This window comes from Dipteris shenzhenensis, chromosome 14 (genome assembly GCF_047967505.1).
Source record: "Dipteris shenzhenensis isolate YYH24624 ecotype China chromosome 14, Dip_SZ_1.0, whole genome shotgun sequence".
In the NCBI taxonomy this organism is placed as follows: domain Eukaryota; kingdom Viridiplantae; phylum Streptophyta; class Polypodiopsida; order Gleicheniales; family Dipteridaceae; genus Dipteris; species Dipteris shenzhenensis.
In genome coordinates this window covers 26,746,334-26,758,551 of record NC_141609.1, presented here as the reverse complement: position 1 = coordinate 26,758,551, position 12,218 = coordinate 26,746,334, and the positions used below count along the sequence as shown (strand labels likewise).

The following is a 12,218-nucleotide window of genomic DNA, read 5'->3' as shown; positions in this document are numbered from 1 at the left end:
TAATTAGTCGGAGTTGGGGGTTTTGAGATCTGACTTCACGGGCATGTTTTCCCGCATGTCTTGAGTCTCTCGAGAAGGAAGGCAGGCATTCCTTTTGGTACACGGCACTTCGACAAGCTTTATGTGAACGAGAGCTTCCACATAACAAGTAGCTCGTGGAAGGAGATCCAGTCCATTCCTCTGAGCATCTGAAGGGTTAGTTAACCTTTGTGAAGGTGAAGGGCAATCAGTAAGGTGGAGTTCCACTTAGCAGCTCATCCCAAAACTCAGTCAAGCCGATTCTTTGGATCCCGATAGGGGACCAACCCGGGGAGCAAAGAAAAAGTGAAAAATTTTGAGGTGAGAACTTTGCCCTCGTGACAGTGGTATCAAAGCTTAAAGAACTGAGTAGAGTCAGTTCACCCAAAGTTTCAGCTTGATCAGTTTGGGGAGTCAAGTGAATTGACAGTTTGTTTCCACAGTTTGTGTTTTCTCAGACAGACAGTCCAGCCAGTTTAAGACCATTTTCTCAGTCATGGGTGACTCAAATGAGGTCAATGGTGCTGAACCAAGCAATACCAGGAGTTGGACCAAGATCAAGTTCCGAGAACATGATGCAAGGCTTGAGGCCATAGAGCTTGCTCTCAGTGAGTTGCAGACCAGCCAGGGGCTATTACAGCAGCAACTTTCAGAAGCAAAGGTCGAGCTTGCTCATGTGATGAGCAAGCTAATCAAGGATGATGGGACCGGACCATCTAGAAGGCATCGAGTAAAGCTTAAGGAACCCGAACCCTACAAGGGCGCACGAGAGGTAAAGGTATTGGAGAACTTCATCTACCACATGTAACAATACCTTGTCCTTGCCATGATAGTTGATCCCCAAGAGCAAGTACTTCATGCCTCAACCTACTTGGTGGATGATGCAAAGCTATGGTGGAGGAATTACAAAGAGGATGAGAGGACCAACCACAACACCTATACCATTTCGACATGGGAGGAGCTCTCACAAAGGTTGAGGCTACAATTTCTTTCCTTTGACATTGAATGGAAGGCTCGGGATGCCTTGAACAGTCTCAAACACACTGAAGCCCCGAGGGAGTTCATCAAGTCTCACTCCTCCCTTATGCTATAGATCAAGGAGATGAGTGAGGCTGACAGGTTGTACTACTTCATCAAAAGGCTGAGGCCTTGGGTGCATGACGAGCTCATGAGGGAGCATGTCAAGACGGTGGCTAAAACTTATGAGGTGGCTGACCACCTTACCAATTGGTAAGAGAAGAATCACGGTGGTGAGAGACAAGCTCAAGCCAAGACCAAGCCAAGTGGACAAGGGATCCCTCCATTCAGAAGAAGAAATTCAAGAGGTTTGGCTCAAAGAACAAGAAGAAATACCGATTGGTGGGGGACGTTTCAATTCAACATCCAAGCCAAAGTTTATTACAGCTCAGAAAGGTAAAGGCAAAGTGAACACTACTCAGCCCAAGAGCAGTGTGGGATCGGTGAAGGCTTCGTCAAGCCCATTAGCCCCAAAAGGAAGTGGATGCTATATTTGCACAGAAGCACACTTGAGCTCAGGATAGGATGAAGAAATTTACAAATAGGAAGAGGAGGCATGTGGAGTATGAGGTTGGCGAGAAGGTCTATCTCAAACTCAACCCTGAGCAGTTCAGCATGCCCAAGGAGCTCACGGAGCGTCTTGCACGTAGGTACAACGGGCCTTATGAGATCCTTGAGAGGGTAGGCAAGCTGGCCTATCGTCTGCAACTTCCTCCCCATCTACATATTCATTGCACCTTTCATGTTTCAATGTTGAAGGGTGCTCATGAAGACGATGATTCAGCCCATGAGCAATGGAATAGAGGTCCAACTCTCATAATGGATCGTGGAGAGGGTGAAGACCTTGAGTTTATCATGGCACACCGTGATAGACCGAATCAATTCAGGCCTAACAAGCTGTACGATTGTCACTGGAGGGAGTAGCCTTCAAGTGAAGACTCATGTAGGATGGAACCTTCTCTATGGCGGTTCGTGGACATCGTGCGTGGCTATAATGATTCACACTTCTATCCAAAGAAGCCGGGGAGTAAGAGTAAAAGGGAGGGAATATAACGGGAGGCTCGTTGACAAGTCTCAGTCCACCCCTCATTCACCATCCTCGGCATCGACTAAGGGCTGAGGCTCTTAGACCTCTAGGGGAGTAGCTCTATGAGGACCGGCTTCGACACCGACCGCAAGGAGAAATCCTTGCCCTCCATTTGGGTCAAGGGGGGGCAGCCCTTTTGACATAACCATAGGACCCAACCAAGGGGAGCAGCCCATGGTATGAATGGATCCCCAACCCATGGTCCTTGAGAAGGGATCAAATTCAAACGGGCAAGTTTGAATTGATTGGCCCTTACAAGTGGCTGTTGGGGAAAAGAACCAAAGGAGGAAAGGCTGCTTGAAGAGAGGTGGCTGATCATTTGAAGTCTAGAGGGCTAGTTCCCTCCATTTTCTCACTCAATCAAAAAGGGATTCGACTCCACTCAGACCTGACAAGGAAGAGTAGCTGGGGAAGAGAGACTGAGAGCTGTGAGCTCCAGGAAGAGACCCTGAGAGAGAGTGCGAGATTTTACTGCATCTGAGAGATGCTCTCTTGTAATCTTCACCCTGTGGCATTTTGCCCACATGCTTCTTCCTTTTGAAATAAGTACAAGCGGCTCAGTCATGGTCTCTTCTTTCTGCGAGTGGACTTCTGAGAGTTAACGTAAGAGAGGCTTTATCAGCACTCCCCTCCCCTTCGTTAAGTTATGTCTATGCAGGTACTTCTGGGAGCTCCCCTTGGAGCCAAGGCTTCCTCTGGGACTGAGGAAAGGGCTCCTCAAACCGCGGCCTGTTTGGTTCCTTGTGGGAGGCATAGTGATCCTCAATGTGCAGGCTCAGGAGGTCTTCTCGTTGATGCAGAGAGCTGTGTGCTCTAAACTCTGAACCATTCGTCCCAGGAGTTTGTGGAGGTCTAGAGACCCTGCTTAGTAACTACCGTGCAAAGGCCCAGAGTCCGCGTAGATCAGATCACGGAAAACAAACCATCTGAGACCACGCCGTCGGCGGGAGTTCTTGAGAATCCTGCAGTCCATCACGTATTGACTGGTAAGGCTTCGTAGGGGAGCTCTCAAGCTCTATCCTACAAGCCCTTTGGAGCAAGAGGTCGCCCGACCCTTCCGATCATGGGACTGGGCCCATGATCTGGGTTGATAGAATGTGGCGACGAAAGTGGACAAAAATCCACAGTAGAGCTGTCTGTGGATCATTCGATCGATTCAGCTGTTCGTTGTCAGCGATTGCTTCCCTACAAGTTCTCCTCAATCCCCAGAAGCCGTGCGATACCATAGTTCCGGTAGCTCGATGTGTGCGTGGAGGGAGGAAGGCCATCGTAGTCCTGGCACCCAAAGTTAGCATATAAGGCTATGAAGAGAGTATAGTCTCAAGCAAGGCCATGGCCCCGGTGGTTAGCCCCACGACCGAAAGGAATACAAGATAAGCAAGGGGCTCGGCTTGGTTACACTAACCAAGACGGGTGCCCTTGTACTTAGTGAGTTCGAGTCTTGGCGCGGTTGGGCACATTCTCTTTTGGAAACCAACAGTCTGCTATCTTTGGAGGCACTGCCAGTTATTTTTGGCAGTTCTACTAGTCTAGCCCTAGCTAGCCAATTTTAGTCATAACTAGCCGGAGTTGGGGGATTTGAGATCTGACTTCACGGTCATTTTTCCCCGCGACTTCACGGTCATTTTTCCCCGCATGTCTTGAGTCTCTCGAGAAGGAAGGTAGGCATTCCTTTTAGTACATGGCACTCCGGCAAGCTTTATGTGAATGAGAGCTTCCACATAACAAGTAGCTCGCACAAGGAGATCCAGTCCATTCCTCTGAGCATCTGAAGGGTCAGTTAACCTTTGTGAAGGTGAAGGGAAATCAGTAAGGTGGAGTTCCACTCAGCAGCTCATCTCAAAACTCAGTCAAGCTGATTCTTTGGATCCCCGTAGGGGACCACCTGGGGAGCAAAGAAAAAGTGAAAATTTTCGAGGTGAGAACTTTGCCCTCGTGACACACCCTCCCCCCATGTTTCCCCCCCCATCCCCTCCTACTCTACTAACCTCCCTCCTCGGCCCCCCCCCTCCCCTCATTCCCAGGAGCCGGTTACCCCCCTCGCAATACCACGCAATAGGCAAAGAGGTTGGACATCTTGCATTCCTACGTGGAAGACAAGCTCCTCCTCCAACCTCTACCTCTCGAGTTCTTTCATGCCGATCCATGGTACTATCTAGATAAAGCAGGCAAGGCACCCTTCCTACATGCTTGGACATTGCCATCTTCATCCTCCATAAAGGAGAAGATCACCGCATCATGCCCTTGGCCCCACCCACATGGGCCGAACACTTCCTTTGCACTCTTCAGTAGGGGGAATGAAGAATGGCCACAGTTGAAGAGCTGTTGGATGCACTTGCATGCCCAGGTGAGAGGGCGATTGTTTACCTTCCCTCCATTGGATTACGACAACCCCCCTTCTTTAATGCAGGGCCTTCTCTCAGTCTAGTTTGCCACAGCCTTTTGCAAATTCCTCACTGCAGCCAGGACGAGATTGATAGACAAGCTTTCATCTGGAACACGGTGTTGTAGATGGAGGGGGCCGACAACTAGGGGACAAATCTTGTATCCTGTGGGTGACCTGGGTAGTTGGACCAGCCTGATCCTTGCGCTTGGGCAGGAAATTTTTTGGCACATGGATACGGTGACTTTGGTAGCAATGGTAGGTGGACCCATGAGTACTAAACCAGGAGAGTAGAGATAGAGGAGGCCATTCCTCCAGCATGGCTGCTTACCACACTACAAATCACTTTTTCTTTAGGCGATGAGCAATGGCTTGGTCAATTCACACTAGTGGGAGTCTCCTTGGTGATAACAAGTCAGCTTGTGAACTCCTCAGTTACTCTATTCATGTTCTGAGAGGACAGTTGCCTTCTTCGAGATGACATAGCTACTGAGTCTCCTCTCACCTGGCAGAGGATTGAAGTGTTGGGTCTCCGAGGGAAGGAGTGGCATGTGGATCCATTGATCCAGGCAAAGTAGGTGTAGTCTCGGCAACAGAGGTTGTGGGATGGCAGGACCCTTGCAGAGCTGGATTGGGACCCAGGAGAGTGGAGGTGGCCTCCAACAGAGGACTCACAGAGCCTGGTTTCCTTCTTCACCTATAGTGCCAGGATTGGCAGGAGGGCACTAGGGAGGCTATATGAGAGAGCTCCCATGCAGACTCAGAGTTGGTATGCGTAGGGAATCTTCATCTGTTCCTTTTGGTGGTGAGCCCTTTGGGCCAATTGAAGTCCCCATCACATTTCTTTTTTCACGTGGCTTTTAGTGCATGGCGGGTTACCAGTGGGTAGCTGGCTTACCCAGATGGGCCATGACACGAACTGCTAGATCTATTAGAGACACACCATTGAGACCCCCAAGCATTGCCTCTAGGGGTGTTCCAGAGCTTAGGAGATTTGGTGCGATGCCTTCAACATCCTGACACGAGTCATATCAGAGTTAGAGATGATCCCTAGGGAGCTTTCTGTTGGTGCAGCACTTTAGACGGCCAACACATGATCTATGAGTATGAGCCCCATGACCCCAGCTATCTCATTACCCACATGGGGGCAGGTGGCAGATGTCCCTCTTCACCTAGCAGTTTCAGATGCAGGCATGCACGTCATCACCCCATTTGGGAGATCATTGGGACTATAGTGGGCTGGCACATTTGGAAAGCCCGCTACTCGCAAGTCCTCGAAGGCAAGACCCCTTCAGTTGCTAAGATCCTAGCTGACATATGGAGTGAGATTGTCCATTCACTCAAGGGTCAGTGGGACCATATCCAAGGGGACTCCAAATCAGGCAGAGAGAAGACCTGCTGCTTTCTTCGAGACTAGGATCATCAGGATCTCTTCTTCACGAATGCTCCAAGAGGGCCTCAGTGGCACTTTATGCCACCCATGTGGATGTTTATGTACACTCCTTTGATTCAGCCGTGAGAGGCTTGTACTAGTTTTTGTTTTCTTTTGTTTTGGGGTAGTACCCCTAGGTGGCCATCACGCTAGCCTCACTTCCAAATGACCTCGAGCAGCTGTAGATTCACCTCCCTCCAATAGGATCACTATTATATCAAATGAGGAGCTATCCCCTTTTTTGAGTTCCTCTGATTCAGATCATGGAGGCTCTGACTATCTGCCCCCCACAGGTACAATCAAAACACCATCCAAGGCATCTAGTGGGCACACTGGTCACAGTACCGGTGGCAGTGATTTGGCCCCACAAAGTACACCTTGTGATCTTCCATCCCCTACTTCATCTTCCTCGATCATTTGGGTGGTTTTCAAACCTTTCCTTGATCCCACACTCAAGCTATCTAGCATCTGTCACCTAATGAGATAGCCCGCATGTATCTCATGGAGTTTGATGCTGTCACACTTCCCCAGGTGGACGTCTAAATGTGTACTGCATTTATTCAGTGTTATGACTTTACAACGGACACATTTGGATTCTTGAATTCCCATCATATGTTTACTCCTAGTCTCGTATCCACATATCTCCGTCTTCCCACACTTCCCTTTTTGCCACCTCACACCGACTCACCCACATTCCTGTCCTTCTCGTCTCGTGTAAACCTCATAGGCTAAAAACAGTTTTCCTCTTCTTAGTTGTAAAAGCCAAAAGAATCTCTCTCAGTACAAAAGGAATAGGTGAGCCCTATATGTGGGTCTCAAACCAAACTCAACTAACCTAGGTGGCAAACTAACTGAGCCACTAACTAGAGTACATAAAGATAGTTGTCATCCAGCTATTATTCATGGGCGGTGTACCAACCACATCTGCAGCTAACAAGTCGGTGACATAAATGCACAACGGTTACCCTGGCATATCACGAGTGGAGCTCGATAACTCAACATCCATCCCCCTTCACTCTCCTCTTCTCTTCTTATTGCTCATCCCTTCTCCCTCTCCTTCCCTTCTTCCCTCTCCCCTCCCCTCTTCCCCTTCCCTCTTTCTTGCTTGGAGAGAGACACATTGCAATAATCCGGAGGCCGCTCAAGTGACACTTGCAGACGAATCATGCTATGAATTTCTCCCACAAGGAGTAGCTAGGAGTAGAGGCTTCATCATCATATCTTCAACATCCCCACGACATGTGAGTCATTGCTGAGACCCACTACAAATCCATACCTCTATCTAGGAAAAGAGGTTTTCTTCTAGGAAATCAGTTGAGTGTGTTACATTTCTATATAGGAAATTGATACCTCTATCTACGAAAAAGATAAAATGCATACTTCTATCTAGGAAAAGAGGTTGTCATCTAGGAAATTAGATGAGTGTGTTAAATTTTTATATAGGAAATCGATACCTCTATCTTGGAAAAAGAAGTTTTTAACTAAGAAATAAGACGTGTGTGACATAGCATTAGGAGATATGAGTCTCTAGTTAAAATATATACCTCTATCTAGGAAAAGGGGTGGTCACCTAGGAAATTAGAAGAGTGTGTTACCTTATTCCTCGGGGGGTTCACCTTACAAAATTTTAGTGTGCATTCAAAAGGAGGGATATTTTAATTCAACTTTTTGGAAAAGCTTAATAGGTTTATAATAATAAGAGGGGTTTTTTATTTCAACTTTAGAAAAAAATCACTATATTGAGTTTGGTGCTAATCTGATGGGGGGATATAAGGATGTCAGTGTCCGTTGCACATTTTTCCTTCATATCACATAGCATCCACTTGTTAATATGGGCATTTTTGCTCCCCGGTGGCATATCGAGCATCTAATGAACTTGAGAGTTTGCAACAACATAAAGAACATCTAGTTTGAGACGTGTAAATTTTAGTGCTGACTCAATGGTTGGACATATGGATGTCCTTCTCTGATGTATATTTTTTATTGACACATGTGTTCCCCAATGGCACATTCGACATTCGATGCATCTGATACTTTGCAAAGACATTAAAAACAATTAGTTTAAGACGTGTGGAGTATAGGGCCAATCCTATGGTGGGACATATGGATGTCCTTGTTTGATTTGTATTTTTCCTTGACATGTGTATTATCCACATGTGGAATGGGGAAAACTACCTTCCGTGGAGCACAAATAGTACTAGATGCACATGAACCTTTGCAAGGACATTAAAACCAATTTTTTCAAGACCTGTGTAGACTTTGGTGCCGATTTGAAGGTGGGGTATACGGGTGTCAGTGTCTGTTGTCCATTTTTTCTTCATATACATAGCATTCACATGCGAATATGAGCATTCTTGTTCCCCGGTGTCACATCTGGCATTTGATGCACCTTACACTTTGCAAGGACATTTAAAAAACTTGTTTTAATACCCTTTCAAAGTTTGGTGCTGAACCAACATGTGATATACGGATGTCAGCATCCGTTGCACATTTTTCCTTCATATCTCACGTAGCATCCACATGTGAATATGGGCATTCTTGTTCCCCGATTGCATATCCAAAATCCGATGAACTTAAGAGTTTACAAGGACATAAGGAACATTGAGTTTGAGACTTGTGCAAATTTTAGTGTCAATCCAATGGTGGGCATATGGATGACCTTCTCTGATGTGTATTTTTCCTTCACATACGTATGATCTGCATGTGGATGTGGACAAAGTGCCTTCCTAGAAGCACATACAGTACCAAATGCACCCACTACAAGGCACATGCCATTTTTCGACAAAAATGCTGACCTTTTTTACACTAAAAAGTTTTTTTTGATGGGCACAAAGGTCGCTATTTATGTCGCTATTAACATCGAAAAAGAAATGTCGCTATATAAGCATCGCTATATAGCAACTCTAGTAAACGTCGCAATATAGCGACACTAGTAAAGAATCGCTATATAGAGACCCTTAACAGAACTTTAAAAAAACATTAGTGGGGCTAAACAGGGCCACAACAGGCCTTGTTTTGCCCCATTAATGTTTTTTTTGTTGCATTACAAAAGAATGTTTACAGCACAGAGGCGAGATAAAACTCTCAAACCTTATTTGTTACAAAATTTCCCTTGTAAAAGAGGTGATACAAAATCACTCAAATGAGCCGAGAGACAGAAGCATATACATGTCGAAGTATATACAACCTTTTTTGTTACAAAATTTCCCTTTCGAAAAGGGTGATACAAAATCGCTCAAACAAGCCGACATACACAAGCATATTCATGCCAAAGTATATACAAACTACTACTACTACTACTCATCTAAATTGTCATCATCGTCATCGTCATCATCGCACTGGCCTGATCCCTGGCTCTCATGAGCTATGTCTAATCCTTGGCTCTCGATCGAAGCTGTGTAAGCCAAATCCCTCAAGAGTTGCCTCCTCGTCATCACCGCTCACATTGTTAGATATCAATGCTCCACTCTTGTATAACTATGCGGGAACCAGCTAATTCTACTTATAAGCCCCCCATATGAGGAGAAGGAATTTGAGTAGCTCGGTTATCTGGTAGGTCCTTGTTTGGACACCAAATGGGGACCATGTGTGGCCTTATGGCTAAACAACTTCAGATAGAGTTGGCACACTACCAACTAGGCTACATGCAAGTGAAGGAAGGCATCCCATGACTGACCGCACTGAGGGTAGACGGAGCATTTTCCAGGGCAGCCCACTCTCGAGTTGTGGGGCCCATTTGGAGCCCCAGATAATCCCGAATGGCTCTATTCCGTGCCACGGTTCTATCGTGTGGTCGATGGCATATTTCGGGACCGACCTTGAGTTAGCCATTTTGGACAGACTGGGTTGGTCACCCAATTGGGTCTAACTGACTGACTGGTGGCTATATAAGAGCAAGCCCGTGAAGCCCATTATCATCATTGGCTACAGCAACCCTGATTCCTTAGCATCCAGCGTCCGTCCTCTACTATTTCCAGCATGCCATTGAAGCTTCTCACATAGGAGTGCACGACTGGGAGGCAGTGCCATCTATTATATCAATTTTATAGTAATCAAAATTTTGATTCTCCATACTATCTGCTTTTCTCTCCTGCATACGAGATCCTGTTATCTGTTGAGCACAGACGTTGTATTGTTTTCTTACATACCTCCCCTGATGGGACATTCGGGCTTGCACCCTAAGAGTGAAGCCATATTAATTGGAAATTAGATTGGAACTTAAAGAATAAAACAATTTAAAAAGTGAGATTACAAGTAGGAGTATACTTATACCATGCAAGAAGCCACTTTAGCCCAATTGACTGTGTCGCTCCCAGTGCCTCCATCTCAATAAACCACAGCTTTGCTCCTATGTGGAATGTGTATGTCGTCTCTTTGTCTATGGGAAGGCAACCCATCATAGCTTGTTATTGGCCCAATTTATGATAGTTAGATAAAGTGCATGCAATATGTAATAAAACACATAGAATAATAATTTTAATGAGAAGAAGTAGACTTACCACCCATGCCTCGAATTCCAACCATCCACTTGCACCAAAGTGCGAAGCACACTAAACTTTTGGGGTTAGTACTTATACTCCTCCTTTAGAAACTTCCAGTCAGCTTCGTCTACCCAACTAGGTTTAGCCATTTCCCTTTGTGATGGAAGTCCGCAAGGTTAACCTACGATGCTTCAAGACAGCACACATGCGCTCTTGCATCTAATCCTCATTGAACTCCCAATTTGGGTGGTTAGGGTATTGTCTTTTCAATCCCTAGATCACTACCTTCTTCTTTGCATCACCTTGGTACCGCCATTCAGTAGCTATGCCACTCTTGAAGTGTTGGCTTATCAATCGCCTCATGGTGGCCAGCACTTTTGAGCCCTTTTTATTTTTTATTATCTAGACTCCATCCCTAGTGACTTCATACTACAAGTCCTCAGGAAGGAAAGGAGTCATGGGAGTGAGGACAGCTGTAGGTGAGGACGTGGTTCCATTCAGAATTTGTTTGAAAAAAAAAGGAACCAAATATGGCTAAGGAGCAAGGATGATTTTTCATGTTAGATTCGTTAATAAGAGAAACTTTTATATTGTTAATGAAAGTTTGTATGCCCTAATAAAAATGAATCTTTGAAACATTCGCCAGGATTTAAAACTTTTATATGAAAAATTTTAAAGTTTCGCTAGGATTTACATATTTTACTTTAAAATTCACAAGAAAACATACAAAAGTGTACTATGTTCTAAAAATATTGTGAAACTAAAAAAACTCTCTGATAAACTTTCGGCAGGATTTTATATTAACCATATGATGTCAATTGCTTGATCACCACATAGTGAATTAAATACCACAACAAATACCTTGATACTTTTGGAACTTCGCTTTATTGAAATCAAATTGGAAATCCATATGTCGAACTTTTGCCAACCTTTGAAAAGTATTCGACCTTCATCAAATTGCTAGAAACATGTTGGAATTATTTTGGAGTGTCTGCGAGGAGCGAGTTTTTAGGAGAGTTTTTTTTTGCAACCACCTAATTTCTAGTCCACTTAGTACCCTTATTGTCCCCCCCCCCTTCTGTCTCTCTCTCTCTCTCTCTCTCTCTCTCTCTCTCTCTCTCTCTCTCTCTCTCTACCTCTATCTCTTTTTTTGTGTGAATACTTATCCCACCTCTCTCTAGTACATGTCCCAATGAATCTCTCTCAAAAAGTAACAATCAGCGAGCACTTTCCTAGAATCTTGGAAAGGCAAAGTAAAAGATTTTAGAGTCAAAGAAGGCACAAGATGTGTAAAAGAGATTTTGGTGCAGCGTGTTTATATGCATCGAGAACTTGTATTGCAGTAATATCTAGCCTCTCTTCCATGTCATAGACCAAACTATAAACATGTCTCCGGTTATGACCTCGGTCTCTAGCACACATCTAGTCATGAAAACCATCCCAAAACTACATATTCCATCCTCAGAGAAAGATCACAAATCATTAGGAATCCCTCATATTTTTAAAATTTCCATCCCTTTTTTAATTTCTCACTCTTGCGCGCTATTTCTTCATCATCTGCACTTTCTTTCTTTTTATTTGACACAAGGTCCCACCCCAAGGAAACATGGCCAAAGTACTCGGTATGCTCCCTCGACATATCTCAAATAGAGTTTAAACATGGCAAAAACTACCTAGCTTCCAAAATGGAAAAGCTTTAGCAATCCTCTATCTAGTAACCAACATTGAATGTAATTTGGTTATGCTCATCACAACAAACATCCACACTTTCACTAACTCATCACATCTTTATTCAGTCTA

General features: G+C 45.0%; 1 pseudogene across 1 annotated transcript in view; it reads left to right on the top strand.

The window, feature by feature from the left end:
• The first annotated feature begins 514 nt into the window (after window positions 1-514).
• LOC147894397 (uncharacterized) overlaps window positions 515-12,218 on the top strand; it is a 38,791-nt pseudogene continuing 27,087 nt past the window's right edge. Inside the window, exons 1-2 of the transcript XR_015542144.1 lie at window positions 515-796; window positions 2,781-2,928. The product of XR_015542144.1 is annotated as an uncharacterized LOC147894397 (transcript). The remainder of the gene's footprint in view (window positions 797-2,780; window positions 2,929-12,218) is intronic.